Source organism: Pelecanus crispus, chromosome 4, assembly GCF_030463565.1.
Source record: "Pelecanus crispus isolate bPelCri1 chromosome 4, bPelCri1.pri, whole genome shotgun sequence".
In the NCBI taxonomy this organism is placed as follows: Eukaryota; Metazoa; Chordata; class Aves; order Pelecaniformes; family Pelecanidae; genus Pelecanus; species Pelecanus crispus.
Genome location: NC_134646.1, coordinates 2119674 through 2145630, shown reverse-complemented (window position 1 = coordinate 2145630; position 25957 = coordinate 2119674). Strand labels below are relative to the sequence as shown.

At 46.4% G+C, this 25957-nt stretch overlaps 1 protein-coding gene across 1 annotated transcript in view; it reads left to right on the top strand.

Moving 5' to 3' along the window:
- SLC4A4 (solute carrier family 4 member 4) overlaps positions 1 to 25957 on the top strand; it is a 168104-nt gene that overhangs the window by 20081 nt on the left and 122066 nt on the right. The gene's annotated exons all lie outside the window — the stretch shown is intronic.

Below are 25957 nucleotides of genomic sequence, written 5' to 3'. Positions count from 1 at the left end.
GTTGAATATCTGAATTTTGATAGGCAGCTGAGGTCTCTTTTGGATGCCCTATACCTCCATCTGTACTGCAGTTGTTAACCAGAGGAGAGAGATATTTATCTAGTGTCATCGCTGCACAGCTCTTCGGTAACATCGTAGGAGACTCTCGTAAAGTCCCATTCTTCTTGCTGTCTTCTCTGTTGGCTGCAAGCTTTTTTCCGAAATCTGGGGGATGGCTGCTTAAATAGAAGTGAGAGAGAGATGGTGATGGCCTGCTAAAATGGCAACGTGCTAACAAGGCTTGAATATAGGAGAACAACCCGGGCTACGATATAGCTCAGGTTATTGAGGCTAATTCCAGATGGTTGGAGTTTCATTAAAGAACTTGCTTGTAAGTGGGAAGACGCTTCCTGAGAGAGAGAGAGAGGAGCAGGGGTCTTAAGACCTGATCTTTGGTTGAAGAAATATATGAAGTTTTCATTCTGAAATTATGTTGCTGGATAGTTGCTGCATATGAAGGCAGCAGCATGGGATCAGATCAGTCACGTCTGTAGCCCAGAGCCTGCTACTCTCCGTGGTGCAGGTGCTTCAGGGAGCAGCAACTGGAAAGGGAGAGAAGTCACAAAGTCCATTTGCTCTCCGTAGCTGTAGTTCCCTAGTTGTCCCAAGGAAGTTTTCTTGTCAACGCTCAGAAACCCGGAGTTGGTTTTACACCGAAAGACATAATTACCTGTCTTCAAGAACTCTAGATTTTTTAAGTTTAATTTTTATATTTACACCTCTGTTCTTCTTTGGCGTGCAAGTGCCCAGATCTGTAGAAATTCCTTTTTGGCTTCGGGATGTATCAATATCCTAGGGGAATCGTTTCCACAGGCTAATTGTGCCCCTGGTTGAAAACCTATTTCTTCCATCAGGTTTTGATTTTCTGCCTTTCATTTTGTTCATCGTTGTTTCTGTTTTGTGTCATTCGAGAAAGGGTTAAGGGTATTTTTTCCTCTGTTGTTTCTACAAGTTAGTATGTTCTTGTCTGCTCTTTGTCTGCATGTAGAAATGTGCATTTTTTCTTTTCATCTCTCTATCTGAGAATTTTCCCGTAGACTTTTCCACCTTGACCTCTCTGCACTACGTAGTTTTGGAATGGAATAACTTAAATACCACACGATATTCCAGGTGTCCCATGCAATAGCATTAATACTACATCATTTGTAACTTTTTCTGTATTGTTCACAGTCTCGTGTATCCAGATACTTTACCAGGTTCTTGCAGGGACTTGCTCTTTTGCGCCGGTGGCCAGATCTTTTTACAAGCTGGCACAGTTAATTTAGAACACTGTAAAGGATAGGAGTAGTTCAGATTACTGTCTCAAATTTCCAAACATTGAATTACATGTTGCCTCTCTCCCCAGATTTTTTCCCTTCTAAAACTCTTGTCTTCATAGGTGACCTGAATTGTTTCCTATACTTTTCTGCTGGCTAACAGCCCTTCTCTAGTTCCACCTATGTAGTGACACCAGGCTTCCTTCAGAAATTTCTGCTGTTCTGCTTTTGATGTTCTCCAGCATTTAGAAGTGGCTCTTTATTTTCATTTCGGTTTCTGTCTCTTAGGTGGTTGCCGATCCGAGACAGCTGTGGGATGTTCAGACTGTGCCAGCTTTAGTTGTCTCTTACTAGAACTGTGCTGAAGGCTTTTTGAGGGTCTGAATGGCTTACGTGCGCCATGTATCCAGCTGCTGCGTTACCTCTTAGTTATAGCAGGTGCGTCCAAGAGAGGACCAGTTCTCTTCAGACAAAGAAAAGCATGCCTCACCAGCTTAGTCTGATATTCATTATGGGCAATCATGGCGAGAAATCTCAGTTCTAACCCTGCTTTTTTTAATCTTCATCTGTTAATTATAAATGAGTTAGGGGTTCGTGGCTCAAATCCCATTTCAAAAGAGCGCTAAGAATATTAGAAACAAAGAATGGGGGAATTTTGAACAGCAATTTTAATGGCGTTGGGAGAAAGCTGAAATGAAATGTCTCGCATAGATTTCAGACAGCTGTCAGTAGAGAGTATGTGGCGTAAGAAGCTGAAGGACCTAACCCTGTGGTCTAGTAGAGTGGGTCGGAGTGAAGGTATTTGCTAGGGAGCAGGGGTGCCAGCTGGCCAGCGGAGAAGATGTGGCTGCATTGTGGCTGGGAAAGGAGGGAGTTTTGGATTTTGCTTTTTCTTCTTTGAAAGGGGGGGAAAAATAACAGCAACTGAGCAAGAAGTGAAATGCAGGGCGTGGAGACAACCAGAGAGTGAGCGTTAGTCTAACGTGCTTGAGCTCATTTTACAGGGATGGGTGATGATCAAGGGATGCATCTGTCAGAGCTAGGCCAGCTCTGTGGGGGCTTGCTGGATGTGCGTGTGGGGTAGTACGCAGTTTTTCCATGCCGTCAGAAGAGGAAGAAAAAAGAGAAGTGCTGGCCACCCAGGAAAGGGGAACTCCTGAGCCCGCTGTGCCCTCTTAGGCAGCTCAGCACCTTTCTCGTGCAGGGACCCGAGAATAGAAGAGCAAGGGTGTTGCAGTCCCCAGGATTAAGGGCTGCTGGGACAGCTGTGTTAATGACCTTTGCATAACACCGCTTCGCGGGAGGGCTGGCTGTCCCCAGGGACTGCGCTCACCACTAAAAAAAGGGCTTGGATTCACGTGTGCTTCAGGTACCCACCGGAGACTGAGGCTCGATGAATACTGTGTTGTGAATATCGTGTGTAGGACACTGCCTTGGGAAGGGCTGCAGAGGAGGTGATAGGTGTGTGCGAGTTAAATGAGATAATAACATGAAAGAGCTGTTTACGTAGCTTAACGATGAGGTGAAGGGACTGACCTGATTGACATTTCCGGTTTTTCCTTAGAATTGGAAGATTTTGGATTCTTGCATTCTGCTTTGTTAAATTAACCATGTTTTAAAACAAGCAAAACCCAATTTTACTTGAAGAAAAAAACCTCAAACATCTCGGAAAGGTACAGCGCATCTCAGTCTATAAAATTGAGAATTTGCTTAGCTCCTTCTCTTTGTTGATTTTTGCAATCATTAACTTAGCCAAGCATTAGACGCTGTCAGTTCAGCTTGTATGTAATTTGTAGTTTATTTCATCTTCAAATACAAGGACAAGCATATAAAGCTTGATTTGCAACATCTTTAATAACATAGTTGTTAAAATAGTTCCAGGAAGTTTGGGAAACGACTTGATTGTCTCCATTATATTGAGAGCTTTGTTTTTACTGAGTAGAAAACTTTGATTCAACACATCCCTTCTATTTCTTGATCTGTCCCTAAGGACCGTGAAGCCTAAACCTCGATATCTTACCTGAAGATGATTTCTCAGCTGCTTTGGTGAATACTGTGCTATCAGATTTTGTCCAGATCTGGATTTGACTCACCAGGTCAAGCTGCTTGTCCCACAACAAACGAACCTGATGAAACATGTCTGTGGATACAGGCGAGAGAGTAAACAGGTCCAGAAATGCAAACCTTCCCTATAAACGTTTTGTTCCAGTTCAAAACCGGTCTAGCTGCGCTTCTGAATTTGGGAATTGGTGCAGTCTGGAAATCTCAATTTTTTTTTTTTTTTTTTTTTTTTAAATCTCTGTCCAGTTCAGTCAAACAACCCAAACTCTGGTAGTTTTTAAACAACCTTCAGCTCTCCCATCTCGGGAGAGTTAGGGAAATGGAACGTGTACAGGTATCATAGAATAGAATCATATCATAGAATCGTTTAGGTTGGAAAAGACCTTTAAGATCATCCAGCCCAACCATTAACCTACACTACCAAGTCCACAGTAAACCAATCAAGGGTAGACTAGACTAAACCATGTCCCCAAGTGCCACATCTACCCGTTTTTTGAACGCTTCCAGGGATGGTGACTCCCCCACCTCTCTGGGCAGCCTGTTCCAATTCTTGACCACCCTTTCCGTAAAGAAATTTTTCCTAATTTTCAACCTAAACCTCCCCTGGCGCAGCTTGAGCCCATTTCCTCATTTCATTTTTTATTATGTTTTATCCTAAGTCAGTTACCGCTTGGGAAAGATGCCTCCTTCAAAAATCCCGACAGGGACATCCTCTGATACATTGAGGAGGAGGAGGCTTGAAGGCGATGTTCCCTCTGCAGAGCCCTTGCAGTATATTCCAGGCCTGCAGGGCTGTCTCTGCGCTCGGAGGGAAAATTGGAGTTCACACCCTTGTTCTCAGGCAAGAGTGCTGACACTGGTGCGAGCTGAAACGTGGCTTCCCTTCACCGCAGACTATTACAAATCCGTGTGCCAGATGCAGTCTACTGGCACCTTATTTCTAAAAGCACCTCCTTTAACCAGCCTGACCCTGGTTTCCACTTACAACCGGTAAGAGCGAAATACTTTCTAGCGGTGGTTATTCTGCACCATCCAGGAAGCTGGCATACAAGTATTTTTGAGGTTAAAAAAAAAAAATATATATGTATATTATTGCATTACTAGTCAGCAGGCTTTACATACCCTCTTCTGATCTGCCCAAAACACACATAAGAGTTGGAAAACAGCTGAAGATTTATGCTGTCAGAACACTGCAGAAGGGGAAGGATAGCGTATTGAGAGGCGATGAGAAAAATGGGCTTTTTGGAGGGAAGGTTTGGTGGGTTTTGGACCGCTGGTGGCCGGAGTATTGACCCGCTCGTATTCTGGGCATTGGGCTGCGATTAGCTGTGGTTAATGCACGTAGTGGGGTGAAGGAAAGACTCAGCTGGCCAGAGCAGAGGTGATGGTGGAAAGGCACCGGAGGCTTGTCGGCTGGCGTGGGTAGAGGTGTCCAGCCTGGTTTTGCCTCCTCAGGTCGGCCGGTCCCTTGTCTCGGTGTGAAGCGGATGGTAGAGTTTGCTGTTACTTGCAAGGGACGAGACAAGGGAGGAACAAGGAAGGCAGATAGAAGTTTCTTCTTCGGGACAGGCTGCAGTCTGAATCCATTTCCCTCTTCCTCATTCTTTACTACAGGCATGAGGAGATGTTTCCCATGAGGAAATGCATCTCTGCTTGATCTGGGAAGGGGTTTCTTCTCGTCGTCTGGTTGCCCTCCAAGTTAATTTGGCTCGCTTCCCTGGCTCAAACCCAACGAAATCATGTCTCTCGGCAAGCGCTGTCGTAGCAGGCAGCGCGTAGACACCGTGTTGACATACGCGCCAGCACGAGGTGCTCCGCAGGGATGCCTGTGCTTGTGCAGAACTCGCGTGGGTTGGCCTCGGGCTGGCCCAGCTCTCTGCCCCTTAGACACACAGCACGTGCGGAAGGTTAACGAAGACACGAATCTCTCTATTTTGAAACTCCAATGGCGCGTTTAGAACAGAAGCGCTTGGAATACGCGGTACAGACTGGGGCTGAGGTGAGCGATTACCATGTCAGAAGACACAGAATTAGAAAAATGTGCGATTGTTTGACAGAATGGAAATTCTCACCTTCGTTCAGTTGACCTGTGCGTGGCCTGTGGTTCTGGAAGGTAAGAAACTAACTGTGTGTAAGTGTGACTCTGCATTCAGCGGCTGGGTAAAAGTCCTTTTATAGGCAAAGGTGATTCCAAGCAAATAGAGAGCAAGAAGCCCAAAATAGAAAATACCTGTCCCTTTCCAAAATAGCTTGGGAAACTTCATGTGTAGTCAAGGACAAGTATTATAAGCTATAAAGTAACGACTTGCAATACTACACCTCGGTTCAAGCCCTAAGGCGTTTTACACAAAATAATCACAGAAATGATGCTAGTAGCATAGGTAACAAAAGATTGAAAATTCTCTGTTCTTTGGAGTGATTGTAAAGGTAGCTGGCAATAAACATCCTCGAACCTTGTTTTCCGCAAGTTAACTAGAGGCATCGCTTGCTTTTTAATTTTTCTTTTTCGCAGTTTAAACAGTAGGGGTGAGAAGATGCGGGCATGGCACTTCCGTGCCCCGCGTTCATGCGAAGTGACGCTCGCTCCTGTGCTCGGTAACGTTTTGCAGAGCTGTTAATGCAGCCTGCGGCTTTGAGGAGGGTGCGAGCCTTCACCCACAGTTTATGGAAGGAAGGTAATAGGCAAGGGGATTGCATCCTCTTATGTTAGAATCACAGAATCGTTTAGGTTGGAAAAGATCTTTAAGATCATCCAGGCCAACCATTAACCCAACATTACCAAGTCCACCACTAAACCAGTTAAGGGTAGACCAAACCATGTCCCAAAGTGCCACGTCTACCAGTTTTTTTGAACGCTTCCATGTTCTTGAGGTCTTTCTCCTCTGAATCGCAAAGTTTCCTTGGCTGCCCGACTTGAGCCTCTTTGACCTTTCATTTTTAACAATGTGGAAATAGGATGAAGAAGGAATTTGCTTTCATGGGACAGTAAGCTGCCTGCTGAGATTACTCTTCAGCTGTAAACACGGGACGCCTTCATCCTCATCCTAGGTATAGTACTTTACATGCATATGAACACATATTTGTACACGTAAATGTCCTGCCTTTAAAGACCAAGAGGGAGTCTCCGGGAGTTTGCTGAAGGGCTGTAAGGTTAGATTTTTCCTTTAATGATATGTTATTGCTGGGAGCCAAGTGTAAAGGTTTTGTCCCACAGGCGGTGGGGTGTAGAGCCTCGCTGCAATACCGTATGGTTTACTGAGTGTTTTTGTTAAAACCACTGGCGGGTCTGAAAAATAGTTGTTGCCAAAGTGAAAGATTTGTCTAAACTCAGCATAACACTTAAGAAAATGGAGTGGGAGGAAAGGAAATTCAGTGTTCAGAGTTTACTGGAAATGGGCATTCAGGACACGCAGCCCCAGGCAGTGCTGGGCTTCAGAAATGACTGCGATACTTGGCTTTGGCAGCGGATGCGGCGAGGAACTGGGACCCAAAAGCAACAAGCAATAATGAGGGGCCCATGAAACTAATAAACTGCACGTTGGAATAGAATTTTCTTAGCGTTTGCATCCGTGAAGGAGGTAAAATCTGATTTTTGGCAGGAGTCAAAATGTTGACAGGTGGATAAATAGAAGTGCAGAATCTAAATTTTGGAAAACCTTAAAGGAGGGCTTAAGTGGTTGTGAGCCGAGGCCATCTTTCATTTTACACTGTTAGTTGCAGCTCTTCTGCATACGTCACATGCGGGCTAAGCTTACTGAAGGTTTTCTTTACCAGCTGAAGGGTGTAACTATGATCCTGTTTATAAGACACAAAACCAGAAATGGGGAAAAGAGGTTGAAAATCTGGATCTGTCTGTTGGAGTGGTTTCTAGAGGACCCGTATAGCAAGAGAGAGGGAAGGGATGGTATGTCATCCCATCAAAGGTTTGTAAAGGTTTGCAGTTTGCTCGGAGAAATTCCTCCGCCCATCCGCAGTAGTTCTTGATGGTTTTAGTAAAAAAAAAAAAACCTCTCTGTTGAGCCCTCAGATGTGGGTTAGGTGGAGCGTTTTGCTGAAAGAGAAAACGTTTGCAGCAGAGTCATTTCATGAAGGTACTGTTTGAGGCGTGTGCTCGCATTCTGGATGGAGTGCATCTCTCCCGGTGAAGGTGAGGTTTGGTCTGGACGGGTCAGATTTGCTATGCAGGCGACCGCTGTGTCCCTCTGTAACGCTCGCCGAGCGTCATCCCGCACTACAGGTTAATGTGCACCTTTTAACAATTCTCATTTGAAATGCAGCCTCCTCTCAAAAGTAAGCTCTGTGTAATCTGGGGCTAGGAAAGCCGGAAGTCTAGAGAATCCAGCTTGCTTGAAGCTTGCTGTCAGTTTTGGGTACGTGTGCTACGACTTCGCTGCATTTAAGTAGTGCTCGGGAGGATGTTTGACGTGGAGAGGGAACTGTAATTAGCTCTAATAGATTGTCTGAACCTGACAGGTCCTGCAACACCAGTGGACACCGTTGGGGTTTTGTTGGGGTTTTTTTTGTTTTGGTTTTTTTTTTTTTTTTTGAAAACTGGGTAATCAATGCTTGGTTTATCGAGATGCCTAGCAATACAAAAGATGTCGTGGTGAGCAGTCTTGCAGCATGAATTCCCCACGCTGATTTGTTTAAGTGGAGGCTTTTTCATTTTTAATCCAAGTACAGCAGTTTGTTGCTTCTGGTTGATGTGGGACACCCTAAAGTTGATGGCATTAGTATCCTTAGTTTCCTTTACGTGATGGTTTGCTTCTTGACTAACGAATACATTTTTTGGTCCTTTCAGGTTCTTCAGGTCTTCTAGTGGGTCTGGGTGCCTAGATAAGAGAGTGGTGCTCTGTGTGTGTGTGTATAAATAGTTTTCTAACATCTGCAGTACCTCTGAACGGTGCTAGCCAGGTATCCCCAGAGCCCAAGCTACTCTGCTTTTTTGCTGTGTTCTCTCACTCACCGACACGATCCTTATCAGAAAAGAAAGCCCACCGATGGGGCTGAAATGCCCATTGATTCCTTTGTGCTCTTGATTCTCTCAAGTGCTTCATCACGTCCATAATTCCGTCCATAACTCATCATGTCCATAATTCCATCCATAACTCATCACGTCCATAATTCCTGAAATCTCTAAGACCGGAGCATGCATGGAGGTGTTTCTGGATCACTAACTGTCCCACCAGTGGCTAAGTTACAATCTGTTCACCTCACGCTTCACATTTCTTGAGAACCATCATATTTTGAGGTACATCTGTCCCTTGGCTCAGTATCAGTGCTTGTGAACAGCTTGCTTACACACGGCCTGAGCTAACGTTTTGCATCTACCATCTTAACGGGAGCACTGAAGTAGGCAAGTCTGTCTCTTGTAAATGCAATAGGTAAAATACCCAGAGCAGCATGCTGAGCAATGTGCTGTGCAACGCCCGTGGGGACCGAGCGAGCCTTCGCGCCTGGCGTGAGCTGAGGAGCGGGCAGAAGGCTCTGTCCCTGGCACTGCCTCCGAAACTGAGACGAGGCTCTATTTGAAACCGCTCGTGGAAAAAGCAATTTGAGCCCACGGGTGTGGAAACCATCTCCTCCTATTTTAAATGCAATCCGTTTGACGCCCGCGATGCGTTGGGCAGGGGTTTTCCAGGCTCTCTGTGGCAGGCTTCGCCTTACAAAGAGCAAACTTTGCAGCTCTCTGGCACGAAATTGCCTCTTCTCAGGAGCACTTCTGGGCAAAACGGGAAGCGCGTTGCGCGCAGGGTTACTGAAGCCATAGGGTGGTTTGGGGAGACTGCAGCATGCCTGATCTGTAAGTACAGCTGCCTGCAGCCCGAGCCAGAGACTGCTTGTCAAAATGCCTGTGCCTGGGACACGTAGAGAATAGCTCCTGTTTATCTTAAGGTTGAGTGTGAGGTGGCTATTTAATTGTGTGTGTCTTAAAAAATGCGTTTATGATCTCTTTGGCTGTTCTTCAACAGCCTTCCTAACCTCTTGATGTGCAGTCTGGTTTACTACGAAGTAAATGGCTGGTATTGCCTCCCAGCTCAGAGTGCCTGCCTTGCAGGAAAAGATCCTGTATTATGGAGGACAATGTCCCAGCTGATTTCCAGTGAGGAGCCCAAGTTGCCAGTCCAACTGTGGAACAGTCCATGCATAACGAGATCGAATTAATTCAACAAGGATATTTAAGCATCAATTTAGGAAGGCTCAGGCTTGGTGTCTACCCTGGAAGTTCATTAAGCTAGCAGCTATAAATAGCAAAAGGCAGCTACAGGATTGAGATGAATGTACCTACTTAGCAGAGCAGATGCAGCGCAGTCAGGGGTGTGCCAGGAGTCCTCTTTCTACTGGCGTTGTTGGATTTTTCAGCAATCCAATTCCTCTCCTGGCTCTTCAAGACACGGGGTGGGATTTTTCCAAAAGCTTTTAGCTTCAGCTCACCACAGTAAGCGCAACGGCAGACCAGTGTTGAGAGCCTTTGAAAAATACCAGGTAGGATGGCCGAACAGCTTAATTTTTTTATATTAATATTTTACGTAGGGAAGATGGTCAGGGAGACTTTCCCATAAATGTAAGGGAATCTTTGGTGTTTTGGCATTCAAGAACTGCACAGCAGGCTAGTGGACTGGTCCGAGGTGGTGGAGTCAGTCGAAGCACGCCTTTTTCTGCCTCTCCGATGCCGCAAGCAGCGTATTTAGGTCACACGTAGCGCAACTGCAGAGGTAAACACAGAAATAATTACCGCTTCGATTGCAGACATGCCCTCTGCATAGCTGAGGGCCCATCGGAGAGGCTGTTGGCGTGCAGCTGGCTGAGTAAATGGGAAAGGGCATGGGAAGGCGCTCGGGGCAGGCAGGCGGTGGGCAGGGTGCAGGCGAGGAGGTCGGCCGTGAGATCGCTCAGTACCTGGGCTGGAAATTTGACTACCTAGGGGAAAGCTGACTGCGTCCTGGCCCTGAATATTTGGTTAGGGACCTTCTTTTGGCGAGTCAGGCTCCTCTACGGCAGGACCCCTTTCATCCCTGGCAGGTCGCCTCGTTTTGCGGGGTCAGGAAGCTCTCTGGCCTTTCATAGAATCATCGAATCGTTTAGGTTGGAAAAGCCCTTTAAGATCACCCAGTCCAACCATTAACCTACACTACCAAGTCCACTCTAAACCAATCAAGGGCAGACTAGACTAAACCATGTCCCAAAGTGCCACCTCTGCCCGTTTTTTGAACACTTCCAGGGAAGTGTTCGCTGCAGGGGACACAAACCTGGAGTTGCGTTAGGTTTCAAGATGGATATTTTTTGGGTTTCTGGGTGGGTTGAGGGAAGAGGCTGCGGCCTCAAAAAATCCGGAGGGGAAAGATGGGGAGAAGGGAGGCGTAAGGAGAGGCTACGTGAAGACGCAGCTGATGGGCGGTTAGGAGGACTTCTTGCAGGCGTGGGAGCGACAGGGACGAGACACGTGTAGGAGGGAGGCACTTCAAGCAGCAGCTAAACCCAGCTTCCTCTCACCCGTTCGTTACTCCAGGACTTGTCGGTGGGAGATGGTCGGGATGGTATTTCTCTTGTTCCCGTGGCTCCGCTCGAACTGCAGAGGCCCACAGCTCCCTCTGAAGCACTCGGATGCGTTGAAGGCACGTGGCGATACAAGGTTGGGTCTAGATGTGCGCTCTCGCTCTAAGCAAAGGCTTTCTTTTCATCTTGGCAAGAGTTTTTCCTCAAAGAGCTAATTAAAAAAATTGCTTTCTTTGCAACACCTCTTGACTGAAGTGTTGGTTTGTTGGGTGTTTTTTTTAACTTGTGCATATGCCGATCACGTAAGGGCTTCTTATGCACACTTGGGTTTGTTTAAAACACTTTACGCTTCCCTTACACGTAACACCCACCTTATTTAGGTAAATGCGTGGCTGAAATGGGGCTTACGGCACAGAACGGTGCTAACAGTGCTCTTGGCTTGCCCTTCGCTGTGTAGCTGAAGGCTGGCGGTCCCGAGAGCTGATCCGTGCGAGCGAGCCGGCGGGTGCCCGTCGGCGGGCGCGTTGCTGTCGGGAGGCCGAGAGGAGCAGGCAGCTGCTTTTTGTTCCCTGTTTCCGCGTAAGCAAGCGGTGCAGCTTTTTATCGCTGCCAGGTACGCTCCCCCGCTCTTGCCTGCACCCGCCCTGTGCTACATTTTCCCCTTTCTCCCTTTCGGAGTGTTTTCTAAAATAATTATTGAAGTGTGTTTGTAATATCTCATTCTGACGTGGAGCAAAACTCTCATTTCTTTGCCAAACCTTCATTCCTTGCTTGTGTCAGCTGGGAAAGGAGCTAAGTGGGTTTGGTTTGGTTTTTTTTTTGTTTTTCTTGCAAAGTCCAGATTTTGGGTGAGTGTGATAAAAGATAGGGCTAAACTGTTCCTCCCTCAGTAGGTGTGTACTGGGACTCCCATGCACAATAACAGAAAATGATCTTTCCTGGCGGTGCTGGTTGTCAAGGCAAATCCTGAGTGCCTCTGGTGCAGAGGATTAGTTCTTCTCCTGTCCAGAAAGGTACGGCAGTTGTGATTTTTCCCTTTAGGGTCGCTTCTGAAGTTGTTTTTGAGAGTAAGGGTTGGGGAAAAGAAGCGGTTGTCCCTGAAAAAGTTACGTGCACATTAGGTCTGACTTCAATTTAGGCATCAATCGGGTACCTATAGGAAGTATGCGTGTGCATACCTGTTTGGACGTGACACGTGGGCTCTGAGCTTCGCCCTGCCACCCGCTGCCCTGGCTGCCTTTGGCAGGTCCCGAAAGCCTGGAGTTGAAAGCCTTCAAAGGCACGGTTATGTCAGGGGTCTCGTGTGAGTGAAAATAAATCTCATCCTAACGTAACAGCATTTCCCACGGTACCCTCCCTGGTTGGCACTCTTCGTAGACACAGTTTTGCATCTCGCTCTGGCAAGTCCTTTGCTTCAAGAAAGCCCCCTGCCTAAGGGAAGCTCCAAACTCTGAACTTCACCTTCTCTTTTCCTCTGCTGTGACATCTGAAGCTCTCCCCACCACGCTTCCCCTTGATTCCGCTCGATACCAGGGTCCGAGGACAAGGCGCTGAAAACCAAGGGGATAAAAGCTCCAGCTATTGGGCTTCCTCTTGTCCTGGACGCTGCAAGCAGTCGAGGTGCTGCGAGCACAAGCATCCGTGCAGCGAGTCCTTTCCTTGGCAGAACATCTCAGCTTGCTTCCAACACCTTTCTCCTTTCCCCAATATCGGGCACTTTTTTTTCTTTCCAGCAACATTTCTTTCAGGTTTTTCCCCCCGTGCTTTTTCCAGCCTCCAAAGTGCCACGAAAGTGTCCTTAAGAACTGGATGAGTGTTCAACCCCACGAACAAAACCAGCCCCACCTTTGCGATCGTGCGTGGTTCCTCACAAGAAAGCAGCAGCGTAGACTGAAATTCCATACTCAAGTTTTACTTACTTCTTGCTTTATATTGTGTGTCAGATAGCGGTAACGTCATTTGGTGTTTGTGTTAGTCGCCTTGAACTGCGTCGAGGCTGGTAGGTGCTTCAGTAGAGTTTGCTGGCGTACGAAGGTTTATTGAAGTAACTTAAGCGCGTCGTGTAGGATTTAGAAAGCACCTTGCGTTGCTAGGATTTCAGTGTTCCTTTGGTCGTGATGCAGTCAGACTGGTGCTGAGAAGCGATGCCAGTTTGAAAAAGCATTCAAAAAAAAATCAGCGTTGTAATGTGCCCATGCGAAGCCATCGCAAATGCCTGGGCCTGGAATAACGTTGAATGTACAGGAGAGAATTTCCCACCCCTGCAGAGGCCAGGATAAAATTGTTTGGATCTGAATTCTGCTTTCAGAGATTTCTGGCTGTGTCTGAAAGGAGCAGTCACTGCAGTGGAAGAAGAGGGGAATGAAAGTGATAATCTTCTTCTCAAGAGAAATTCTACTGTGCTTTGATAAGGATTATTTCTAGGGGTGGACATTTAAAGGCACAGTGTCAGCTCTTCAGGTATTTTTTTAAAACCTGCCCCCGCTGTTTTCGTCGTTAAAAAGCAAAACAGAAAAATTGCCGTGGTGAGAACACCAATATAGATGGTAGAGCTGTTGAGCAGTTCCACTTACGTTATTGTCAACTTTAAGTGATCAAAATCCATGACCCTAAAACAACAAAACCAATTTGAATATGAAGTACGAATACAAAAGCAGCGGTGTTTCAGCTGGCCTTCTGGTTTTGACGCCCTAACACTGTCAAGCTCCTGCAATACTTGTAAGTTTTCTCTACAATTTGAAGAACTGATACAAATATTTTTTGGTTAAGTGAAAGTTAAGATTCTTCTATAGCTTTAACTTCCCCTTGAGAGGGGAGTTAAAATGATAAACCCCATCTGGTTAATATTGAATTAATTGTTGCAAAGTTTGAGATAAAATAATAAGAATTAAGCACTGTGTATTTGATAAATGTGGTGTGGGCAGAACAGAGACAATGACCTGCAAAATGAAATGATGAATCAGTCTCAGAATACCTTCGTTTTGTGGTGGGTATGAGCGAGCATTTGAATTTACTCGTCGCTTCTGCCTTGATTAACTGCGTCTTTGCTTGCAGCTTTACAAGTAAGCCATTCTTGATTAAGAAGGGTCTTTGCCGCATTTTTCTTTACCAGGCAGTTTTTATTAGAAATCTCCCTCGGCCAAAGGTGACACAATTAGTCATGCTAGATGAAGAGGAAAATAACTCAATATAAACTTTACATTGGGTTTTGAGCCCCAGGGTGCTTAGCTGTCTACTTTGTGGATTTCAAGTGGTTCTTCAACTTCGTCTTGAAACTTCTTCAGTTTTTAAGTACCAGAAAAAGTGCCTCTGGGAAGTTTTTCTGGGGTATACATTGCCACTTTGACATGGTAGGCTGTTCATGTTTTAGATAGAGCAAAAAAGAGGCCAGTCCCTTTCACAGTAGAGGGGAAGACCACCTTTAACTGGAAGCTCGCTGGGCTAATCTTCTGTCTTGAACTGATAGCATGTGCCGCTATAATTACCTAAGCCACCTTAATTCTTTGCCTAATTCTGTTCTCTGCATTCACGTGAAACTGCTAAGGGACAGAAAAGTCTAAGGAATTTACCATGTGGGGGGAAAAAAAAAAAAATCTCATTTAGAAGCATTTTGATTTTAAGCCAAAGATATTTCTATAGCTGAGAAGGGCTGAATTGCGTAGGTGATGGTTGGTACTGTAAAGCTGCCCTTTTTGGATTAAACTCTACACAAATCTGCCGGACAGTGTGGGAACAAGCCATCCCCAAAGCTCTGGGTTTCTCTCTGTGTGTATGTAAACAAGAGTTTGAAGCGCTTCAAAGCACATACGCTGGACCTGTCTGCTGAGCCTGGTAGCTATTTCAACATTCCCCGTGTTTCATACACGACGTTTCATACAGTGGGTTTTCTGACTCATGAAAGCACGGCGTCGTTCAGATGAGGCTCCGTCTTACTGAATAACAGGCAGACTGGCCAGCAGCTGTGTCACATCGCTGCTGTATATTTATTTTGTAGGCGTACGTCGCATGGATGCTGTTGGGAGTTGAATGCTGTTGGATGGCGAGCGCTGTACTGACAAAGGGAGATCTGTCATTGAGATCCTTACGAACTTGGTGGAAATGTTGTGTATTAGATGTGCTCTGCTATCACTGTGCAATCGTTAGCGCCCCAGACAGAGAAGTGACTGGCCGGAGTACGAGCTGATCAGGCAAGTTACAAGTTCTCCACTTAACGTGGTTTCCAGAGAGACTTACAGAAAGAAGAGGGTTCCAATGATGGTAGGTGCTGAGGTTGAGATGGAGGGAGGCAGGAGGCAGGCGCGGGGTCTGTCACTACAGGGAACGTTGGAAACAGAGCTGTGAGCCGGAAAGACCTTCTTCCCTGTGACAACTGAAAATCGTTGCTTCATTGTTAGGGAGTCTTGATGTAGGCTCTGTGCAAAATCCTCCAATGTAAATATAACCAGCTTCTGGATTTTCTTCTCTAAGCCCTACTTTGTGTTTTCTGTTGGCTCTTGTGAATCTCGTTGAGCTGTTCCTATTGGGACCACTAAAAATGTTGATCCTTAGCCTAGTTATTCGTGAAGCTGGTGTCTTTTTTTTTTTTTTTTTTTTTTTTTAATTTTTCTTTCCACACTGAAATCCGCTTATCCATCAGCAGAGCTATTGTATATTTGCCTACCGCTTCTTGCCGCTGCTCGAGGAAGAAGGCAGGTTAGCCACTTTTGGAGGGACTGAAACGTGGGTTGCGGCTGAGGTCAGCGGGCAGGGGAAGTGTTGAAGTGTAGGGACGGGTAAAAGAGGGGCTCTCCGAGTGCTTCCCGTGGCATGGAGCCGAGTCTCCCTCTCATCCCAGGAGGTGCAGAGATTTATGCCCATGACCTACTAACCTCCTCCAGTTGGGATTGCGGGTTTGGGAAATGAGTGCACAGATGGCTGCTCCCTGGATGGCAGCAGATGCTGCTGATCTAACGAGTAGGATCAATAGACATTTTAGCAAAACCGTCGTGAGTGGCGTAGGGATGTCAGTAGAACCGCAATGCCGCTCCCTTCTCCCTAATACCAGTCATTTCTGGGCCCTTTCCCTTCTTCTCTTGGCACCCCCCCACTTATCTCCTCCTCCAGGTCGGGCTGGCACAGAGATAATGCGGATAATTTTGATTGCACAAGGAAGCTGTTAGGGAATTAGATGATTAAGCACTGTGTGGAGGGCGAACCAGAGATCTCGAGGCCAAAAACCCGTTTTACTCGGATGCCAGTAGGTTGGTATGACAAAATAGGAGTGTTAATAAAAAGTAAATCAGTCGTATACAGAATACCCTGCTGATAGCAGAGGTCTTTCTGCCTCCCTGCAGAATGTCGCTCCAGCGTGTGCTTTGCTGCAGCTCTAGCTTGCATAAGCGTGAACCCTAAAATAAATACATTTCTGTCATCATTCATGAAAAACAAGCTTCATGATACCCTTACAAATGCTTTTGAGGAAAGGCTTCTATTCGGGCTGAGTCTTCTGCAGCTGTGGGTCTTGTCCAAGGACCCACTCCTGGCTTTCTCTTTCTGCCAGGGTTGTTTTAGGGATGGTGAACTTGCTTTGAAGTTTCTGTTGTGTTGGAGCAGATGCTGTGTTGTGAATGTGTTTGTGGCTTGAAGAAACAACAACTTCTTGAGAGGCAAGAACTGCCTTTCTTTTCTCTCTTCTGAACTCTTTTATCTCTTTGACCTTCTGATAAGCCAAAATGAACTATTTTGCCTGTGGCCTGAAGGACTGGAAGCCAAAGAACCACCACCAAAGGAAATGGAAATTGAACGGCACCGAAATGTCAATGTCATAAACCTGAAGAATAAACAAGATAGGGTGGAAAAGGCCTCAACCCTGGTACATTAATCATTGCAAATGATTTCCTTTCTTCTTCGTTAGTGTCTGCCATTTCCCAGAAAAATGATATATTCATTAAAATAAATCTGTATGACATCCGTAATGAAAGCTTTGAGAGCTGTGGTCTATTCTGCTCAGCTTTGAATCCTGATCCAGCATCTGTTCGAGCAGGGGAGAGTCTCTGTTTGGATTTATTTGCTGATTTCTTACCCACTGAGTTGAACTTAAAAATAATGACATTCAGTACTTCAAAATTACGTGTAGGGAAGAGCTTGGTCATCTGAAAGCTGAAGAGGAAAGCAGATGTTAACTGAAATGTAAGCGATTCTTTATAGATGTGTTTGTACTTGTATCGCCAGATTTATGTCTATAAAAAGGCAGATCCCTTTTGGTGCGTTTTGCCTTATGGTTTGTGTAGTCACTGGAAGAGTAGTGTAGACCTCAGCAGTTAAATGGCAATAAAAGCATGCATAAATCAGCAGAGCCTTTCCTTCTGCTTGTAAAGAAACATATGAATGGACTAGTCTCAACCTGAATGCGGTGTTGGGCTTGGGTTCAAGTCTTGCTTCCAACTGGAGAGCTTGATATTTAAATATAGTAATGGGAACTGAGTTCATCCAACTGAGGAGGGGTGTTTGCTTTAGCTCTGAGCGATGGGTATGTAATACCCTGTGAATTGCACGGCTGTGCATGAAAGGAGAGGTATTTTGAGCATCCCGATCTGTGGAGACCTCCAGGAGTTACTCTCTGTTGTGTTCATGCTCCAAGAGCAGTTTCATAATGATATGACTTATTAGGCTTGGATTTCAGGCCCTGATTAAAAACTTGGCTCCTCCGTGTTGAAGCTATGTGGGAGCATTTTTTTGCTAGGTGAAGCATGTGTCCTTATTTTGTACTTGCACTTGTGCTAGGGGAACCTGGGTTCGGCAGCAGAAGGCTGCGGCCGTGAAATCTGCGCTTTCGCTTCCTTGGAACCAGACAGTTTTCCTGCTGTAAAAGCAGTGGCGAGCGGAAGGATGCTGGAAGGTCGAAACGAAGCAGAAAGCGTAGGTGTCAAAACCTGTTTGCACGCAAAAGGGAAGAGCCGGGCTCCACCGTGAGTCAGCTGTACGTTCAGCCTCCGAGAGCCACCCATCATGATGGAAGTGTGTCCCGGAGTGCCTGGCCCTCTGGGAGCTAGGCAAATATGGTCTGACAGCGGGGATGGATGATACAGATAATAGATGGACTTTATGCGCCCGATACAGGAAATAATTACAAAAGTTTACAGTGCTATGGCGACAATTTGGTCCTTGGCTGTAGAGCACTGATAGCGTTGTGGGTTTTGGGGGCTATTTTTATTTTTGTTTTTAAAATGGATAAGTAGCTCTTACGATGTGAATCATCAGTCGGGAAAGAAGGAGGACGCGCACTAAATAACACCACTCTCGGGAAACAGCAATCAGGCAGAGTTTGCTGTAGGCAGCGAAACTTTGCGTGCTTTGGCTTTTTGTACGGAGAGGTCAGAAAAGCTATGTTGAAAGCAGAAGATTTGGATATCAAGACACTTAGCAAGTGTCCTGCACCAAATCTGGGCAGAGATAGGTGTCACACAGACTGGGAGCAGCTAAATTAAGGTTTTGCCGTGGCCTGCAGTCCAGATGAGTGAGTCTGTCTCCACAAACTGTACGGGAGCAGAGGGTGATGAGCCCCTGTGAACACCTTGTCTGCAATAAAGATGGGCTTGAAGAGCTCCGGAGCGGCAGCGCTGTAGGACGTGTCCTTGCAGTGACATCACGCCTTAATTCACGCTAAAAGGGCTGAATGCGGTGTGCAAGGGGACCGGTAGTGTCTCAGTAAGACAGCGGTAACTGTGTCCCGTGGGAGCCGTTGTGTTTCAGTCAAACACTTCATGGTTACCGTGGTCCGTGGGTGATGGTGAGGCTGGCTCCTCACCGCTGCATGGAAAGAATAAACTTGGGAGGTGGCAATTGGATCCTTTCCAACCTTAATGATTCCTAGTTTATACTTTCATTAAAAATAATCGAGCCACCAGGCCAGGAAACATGAAATTGCTACTCTACCCTTAATTGGTTTAGTGGTGGACTTGGCAGTGTCAGGTCAATGGTTGGGCTGGATGATCTTAAAGATCTTTTCCAACCTACGCGATTCGATGATTCTAAATGGTAGGTCCACAAAGCGTCGGGAGCCGTTTGGGGGGCAGTGACGTGGATGGGGTAGATCTGCTCCCGATGAGGAGATGCGCTTATAGAAGGCGCACGAAACCGCGTGGTTTCAAGTCCACGAAGGCAGTGGAAGCTTTGAGGCTAGGAAAGAGTTTCATGGATGTGGGAGGATTTTGATGGGTGACTTGGGCGGTTTGCTCCTTGGAGCCTCTCAGAACTTTCTGGGGCATCTTGCAAATCTGTCGGGCTCCAGACGCTGAAGGGAAGAGGAAGTCTGCTTCCTGCTCCTTGCTTGCAGGCAGAGTGCTGACTTGAAAATTGCAGCTGGGCACTGACTCTTCCTTGCGCTTTGGGTATTCCTAGAGAACATGTCTGACCCCGTTTTGTTGGCCTTGCTCTTATTTGGGTTTCCCTTTATCTGTCTGGGACTTGTTCTGCCTACTTTGTATATCATGGGTTTCTTGTTCCAGCCTGTTTCTGTGTAAATTGCCTAGGATGGGAAACTTCAGAAGGATGAGTCTATAGAAAAAAGAAATGTAGTCAAGTGACTTCATTCCAGCATGCATTTCATCGTGGGAATAAGAGCTCGCTCTGCAGAAACAAAATGCTCACCACCAAACAGTATAAACTTATTTAATGGCACCAATTGTTCCTTTGGCAAAGTCTCGCTAAAGCTCTCTAGAGGGATTAGTCTAGGCTTCGCATTAAAGCTGGGCTGAAACATACTCTGCATTCCTAGTGGCAGGAAAGTAGTGCCATCCAGAACAGTTGTTTCACGTCTGCTTCAAGGAACGGGGATTATTTGGGGATGGACTGTTTCAGATAAATGACTGTTACGGCTTGTAGAATCACATTTGCTGATTGGAGGCAAGAGAAACGTCTATGTAACCACAGAATACGCTGGTTTAAATTACTCATGTGTGTGTTTAGAGTTAAATTTTGTCAGCTGTAGAGTTCAGATGCCAAGCTCAGGCTGTTAAGCTCCTAATTTCGAGCAATCGCCGAAATGCCCCATTTCAGCGGGACGTTTCATTGGTTTTCCTCTGGCCCGGCTGCAAGGGTTTTGCAGCTTCTTGCAGCTCCCACAAGCGACGCATGTCATGCGTGGGGAGCCTTAGAGCGGGGCGATGAGGAGGAGGTCACAGGGAAGCTGCTGAAGGTCTAGGGGATGAACAGCGTGCCTTGGATCCATTCGAACAAACGGTGCTGTGGTCCTTTGACTAATAATCTGAATCAGGTTTCCATTCCAGCTGTGTCCGTGTGACTTATATTCAGTGGTGAAAAGGCAAGATTTCCAATTCTTTTACTTGGTCTACTTAATATATATACACGTACATGTATATGTAAAACAGGCAGTATTTTTTAATTAATTGGTTGCCTTCGAAACGAGATTGCTCTCTGTCTTGTGGGTTCCTTTAATACTTTGGCAATAAATAAGCTTCCAACTGCAGACAAAACCACATTTGGGGTTAAACGTGAGCATTTTTTGATTGCTGGACCTTTCATTATGGAAAGAGGGCTAACGTCCCGGCATCATCTTCCCCGAGGGTTTGGTTGCGCTTCGCCGTGACCATCGGAGAGACTTCGGTGGTGCGGGGACAGGCTGCCAGTACATCTTTTGTCAGCACCTGTAGGAACAGCGCGGGCAGAGAGCTGTGATTGAGGACAGCACCGAGGACCAAATTTAACCTAAAGCATATATTTAGCCTGGTTGTCTTCAAGAAGATTTAAATCTATATTTAAAGCTAAGCATCTGTTGAAGTGCTGCGCAGATTGCCGATATAAATAGTTTGCCGAACTAGAGCTGCTCTTGCCTACGTGGGGGAACCTAGGAGCGGGATGGATTTCAGGGAGCGCTTTCGGCTGCTTTGCCACGCTGGGATGATGCAAGCAGCGCGGCTGTGCCAGATGACTCTTTCTGGTATAGATTCTCGCTGTCCTTTCGCCTTTTCTTTAGCTCACTTTCGAATGACCGCAGGCTTTTAGAACCCAAGAGCTTCCTTTGTCACAAGTGAGAGAAAGGGAGCACAAATGGGACCGGAGTTTGACTGTCAACTCCCTGCCTCCTACCCACCGCCCCGGATGACCCTGGAGTTGTGCGGGTTTCCAGAAGCGTGGCTCTGCTCGAGCTTTCCCCCCGCCCCGTCGCTGGAATTTACTGTAAACTGATGCTGGGAGGATGAGCAGGGCTATCTCTTCGCTGGAAAGCTGCCAGCACGCTCTATATAGCTCGCCCTGGCCTCCCGTTGTAAGTAGAGTAACGTAACGGGGCTTTCTTCTCCCAGCGTTACTTAGGAGGAGCGTTCTCGTTTTCCCTGTTACTTGTACTTGTCTTAATGCCAGGTGAGCTGTCACTAACCGGACCGCGAGGTGCTTTCATAGCTTCTCCCCGTTGTCGTGAAAAAGGGGTCGTAAAAAAAGCGGCCAGATCCCTCTGGGCTGGGATCTTTCCCGAGTCGGACGAAGTTAGGGCGATGAGCAGCTCCGAGTTCCCCTTGGAAGTGGTGATGCAGTTGCTGACCTTCTCCCCGAGTCAGAAGTGAGCCAGGCTGCTTCCCACCTGTTGCTGGGAGGTCGTGCGCTGACTCCATCCGACGTGGAAAATGTGCGGCAAGAGCCGGTGCCGGTCGCTGCCACCCTGCTAACCCTTTTGGCTAGAGCCGCCTCGGACAGCTGTGTTTGTGCTGCTCCAGCAAACATTTCCTTTGCATTTAGTTTTCATTTCCAATCTCAAAATATGCTCTTTCTTCCGTGTGAAAGTGGTAACACGTGGATTTTTGTCCGAAACCTGTGCCTGCAGAATATGAAGCGTCTTTCACACTCATGAAGTGAAAGGTGCTTCTTAATTATTGGAGAGTTAAATATTAAGAAGCTGATAAAGACAGCAGCTGGGTAAGGTTTGCTAATGAAGAAGGTCGTGTTACCCCACTTTTGCGTAATGTCGTTCTGCAGTTACTAGAGCAAAATAGATTTTAGCAAACTGTCTCCTCGTTAATTCCTTACCGAGAAGCCAAGTCCTGCGGAGGACTTGAACGCCGTTAACAGCTTGCAGCTGGTACCGTCCGCGGAAAGTGTTGACTTTCAGGACATCCCATATTTCACAACAGTTGGAGCTGTGGTCTCGTAACTGGAACTTGGCAGTGCTTGGGAAGCTGTGGATGTGTTTTCCTTCCCTTTGTTTTCTGAAAGTGGATATAATGCCTGTTAACAAACCAAGGGGTTTTTCTTTGCCCTTCTGGAGAAGAGGATATAGATTCTTTGCAGTAAAAAATAGTCTGGTGGATCCATTTCTTAGATTTTCCAAAACTGCCATTCTTCACTAGAAGCAGACCTTCCTTTAGGCGACTTAATTCTCTCTCCATGGCTAATTCTGAATGCTTTGGAAGACTGTAGATACCCCTCAAGTGCAACTGAATGTTATTTTGGGGTCGGGAGAATAATTAGCTTGACTTCTTTACAGCTACAGCTAATCTAAGGTTTGCGACTTGACTCTTTTCAATACTGTCCTGTGACTAATCTCATAGTTTTTTTCATTTGTTAGCATAACTGTGTCCTTTTTTAAAAATGGAAAAATACTAGCGTATCTGCTTCATCATTCCGCAGCGGTTATTGCATACTTGTACTGGCTAAAGACCTATTGATCAAAGTTCCTATGTTTATAGCCATTTTTGCCAAGGAATTTGGCACAGAAGTGAGCAGGGCAGAGAAATGGAAGGTGTAATGTTTTGGGGAAGAACCTGTTCATTCCTGTTGTCAAAAAGGGAATGTGGCTGCTTTAATCAAATTGGAGGGCTTTGAAGCTAGAAAGAGCTATCAGAAGATGAAGTAATATTAATATGCACATAGAATGAGTTACAGACAAGATTGCTGTCTGGGAGAGGAGGGGATTCTGTGTTTACGGCTTGCAGGAATGCTGTGTAGTACCTCTTCTAACAAGTGGAGCATGTAAACGCTCCATTGATACGTGCTTATATTGGCTCTTTGGTTTTGAACCCTTGGTAATGAATATTTTGCAACAACTTTTGGATTGTGAGGCTCAGACTGAGCAGGAAAGGCATTTGTATTTCTTGTCACCCATTTTCCTTAAATGGAGAAGTACAGTATTTACTCTTGGGTGACTTTGAAATTTGGAGACTTAGGAGGTTGATTTCCCTTCTGGCTGAAGCCTGCCGGTCTTCGGCACATTTTGGAAATCAGTATTTTGATTTGCTCTGAGGTTTCGTCTGGAAGCGAGGTCTCAAGGGGAGAGCTTTGGAAGTCCTGAGGGTTGGGGCTACCCCTGTTCTCAGGGAAGCCGGTGGCGAGAATCCGAGCGACTGCAGAAAGCGGGTCGCCTGCGCAATGACTTCACCCAAGACGTACGCTTATCATCATCGCTTTCCCTTTTGGTTGAACCGCCGGTGCAAAAATCAGTGCGTTCTTGCTTTTTACTAGCGTTAACGGATGTTGCATTTTAATGACCTGAGTTTTCCTACTTGTGAAATATTTATTAGCAAATGCAGCTCTTTCGAAGCCTTTAAAGCTCCTTCTGGTTTTCACGGCAAGCAATTTTTTTTTTTTTAAAGTCCTTTTTGGGGAGAAGAACATTTATGAACTGTTTTGTGCGTTTAGAAATGGCAACTCTTTAAGCCTGAGATGGCAGCATGTGTAGCCACAGGCCTCGCCTTTGATTATCTTCTGTAATTTTACATCTTTTTTGACTGTGGGTCAGGCTTATGGTATTCACTGCAAGCGGTTTCACTTGCTGCCTGTACTTGTCTGAAGCGTTTGGAAGTGGTGGTGACGCTCTGCTTTTCTGCAAGCGTTTTAACTCGGTGCTTGTAAGAAATGGGGAGGCAGAAGGTTTTTTTGCCTGGTCAGCTTTCATTTGGTCACGGCATGTGTAGGAGCCGCTGCCGTCGATGACTCGTTTCTGGCAGGGGTTGATCGTTTGGACGCCGCTACCGCCGTAGCTTCAGGTTATACGAGGAGAGGCCCTAGGTGCTAGTTTTAAGAGAGCTTGAGACCTTTGTATGGGTGCAGGACAGCATTAGGTGGTATCGGTGCACTGTCAAGTAGCAGTAGGAGTGGTGGTATCTGTGAAGGAACATCCTCCCGAGAGAGTTGTGCCAGAAGGGGTGCCGGGAGCTCCTGCCTTCCTCTCCATCGTAAACGTGGATTCTGCAGGTGATCCATCTGCTGTCGACGTCGGCGTGTGCCTTTGGGGAAAAAGCGGAGAAGTGGCGCACCTACTGAGGGTCTGGAGAGGGACTTGTGGTCTCTCTTGGGTTAGTCCGTGGGAGGAACAAGGAGGAGACGGCAATTCTGTGGGCGTATCCAAAGCCCTGCCTGTTGGCAAGGGAGATAGGGTGTTGTAGCAGAGAGCGAGCAACTCTGTGTTTGACAAATGATGTCTTAGAGACAAAATTCTAACACTAGTTCTTCCGAACTTGGGAAATAGCCCAGAAGTAAGCCAGCATGCATACTTGTTTATGTCCTTATCTGAGAGAGGGTTGTCTGCCTGCTTCAGGTTTTGCAGGGAGAAACGTGTTACTTCTTAAAAAACCCTTTAAAACCAGGATGTATCTATGCCACAAAAAGCAAGGAAACTGGCATCCAAGTCCTCTTTCGTAACTTCTCTGAAGACCAGACCGCATTTACGATGACTTGCATGGGGGGAATGGTGCTCTGTTTCACCTGGCACGCGTGGTCCCAGCTCTTCCAAGACCTGCGTGTGGATTTAGCTGTAGGCACACAGAAATTTAACCAGCTTTACATATGCGCTTCCCAGGCAGTACGCTTGCAATTCATTTTCATGCTGCTCCGATGTATGTATGCGTTTTTTTGATTAATCTGTTTTCTGCTGTTAGGCAGTCATTTGCAGAGTGCAGTTCTGGGCTTTATTTTTTTTTTTTTTCTTCCTTTTCTCCTTTGTTGTGGTGCTGGTGTTTTTTTTTAATATCTCTGCAATCCCTTCTGGTGGGGGAAAGTATTCCTTGCGGGGGAAAAAAGGGAAAGATATTTCCTAGAGTGTACCAGCTGTGTTCTTAGGCACGGGCTGGAGGTGAGATCAGTTTTCTGGCTCGTACCAGAGCAGCTTTGCGTGGGTCTCCTGTCTTGGGCCACTGAAGCCTTTAGCTCTAGCTGAGTTCATTTTGAGCCGAACTTGGTGTTGCTGTAGGTATGTTGCTCTCGACGGCTTCATTCTTCAGCTGGCTGGGATGAGCTAGGACAGTGCCGGGGGTATCTGGTGGCCTCCCCGAGGTCCTAGGGCCATGGGTGCCATGGTGAGCCAGAGGGTCCCTTGCACACCTGGCTGGTGATTCTGAACTGTCCTCTTCCGACACGTGGAGAGCCCGGTGGAGCTCGTCCAGGTCGAACTGCAGTCATGCCTTCCTCTGTCCTGACACGGGAAAGGGAGCGCCTGTTAAAAGCTTGCATAGCCAAGACGGCTCTTGGTGCAGAAGAGAATAGAATCATGGAATCGTTTAGGTTGGAAAAGCCCTTTAAGATCATCCAGTCCAACCATTAACCTACACTACCAAGTCCACACTAAACCAATCAAGGGTAGACCAGACTGAACCATGTCCCAAAGTGCCACATCTACCCGTTTTTTGAACCCCTCCAGGGATGGGGACTCCACCACCTCTCTGGGCAGCCTCTTCCAATGCCTGACTGCCCTTTCCATGAAGAAATTTTTCCTAATTTCCAACCTAAACCTCCCCTGGCGCAGCTTGAGCCCATTCCCTCTCGTCCTATCGCTAACTATGTGGGAGAAGAGACCAACACCCCCCTCACTACACCCTCCTTTCAGAAAGTTGTAGAGAGCAAGGTAGTTGTAGAGACCAAAGAAGAAGATGCTCTCTTCTTGGAAGCCCACGGCTTCAGAAACATAAGGTCAGTGCTTAACTTGTTGTAAAAACATCCTCCTCTGATTAAATCCAGTGTGGCAATTTTTTTCGAGTAATGAGGGTTTGGTGTCCTTCATTTAGGAAGAACAGACAGATTTTACATAGCAAGAGGAAGAGTAAATGTTTTGCAAGAAATACTTTGCTTGCTATCAAGGTCACGTATTTCTTTCAGTTATGCAAAGCATGTGCTGAAAATGG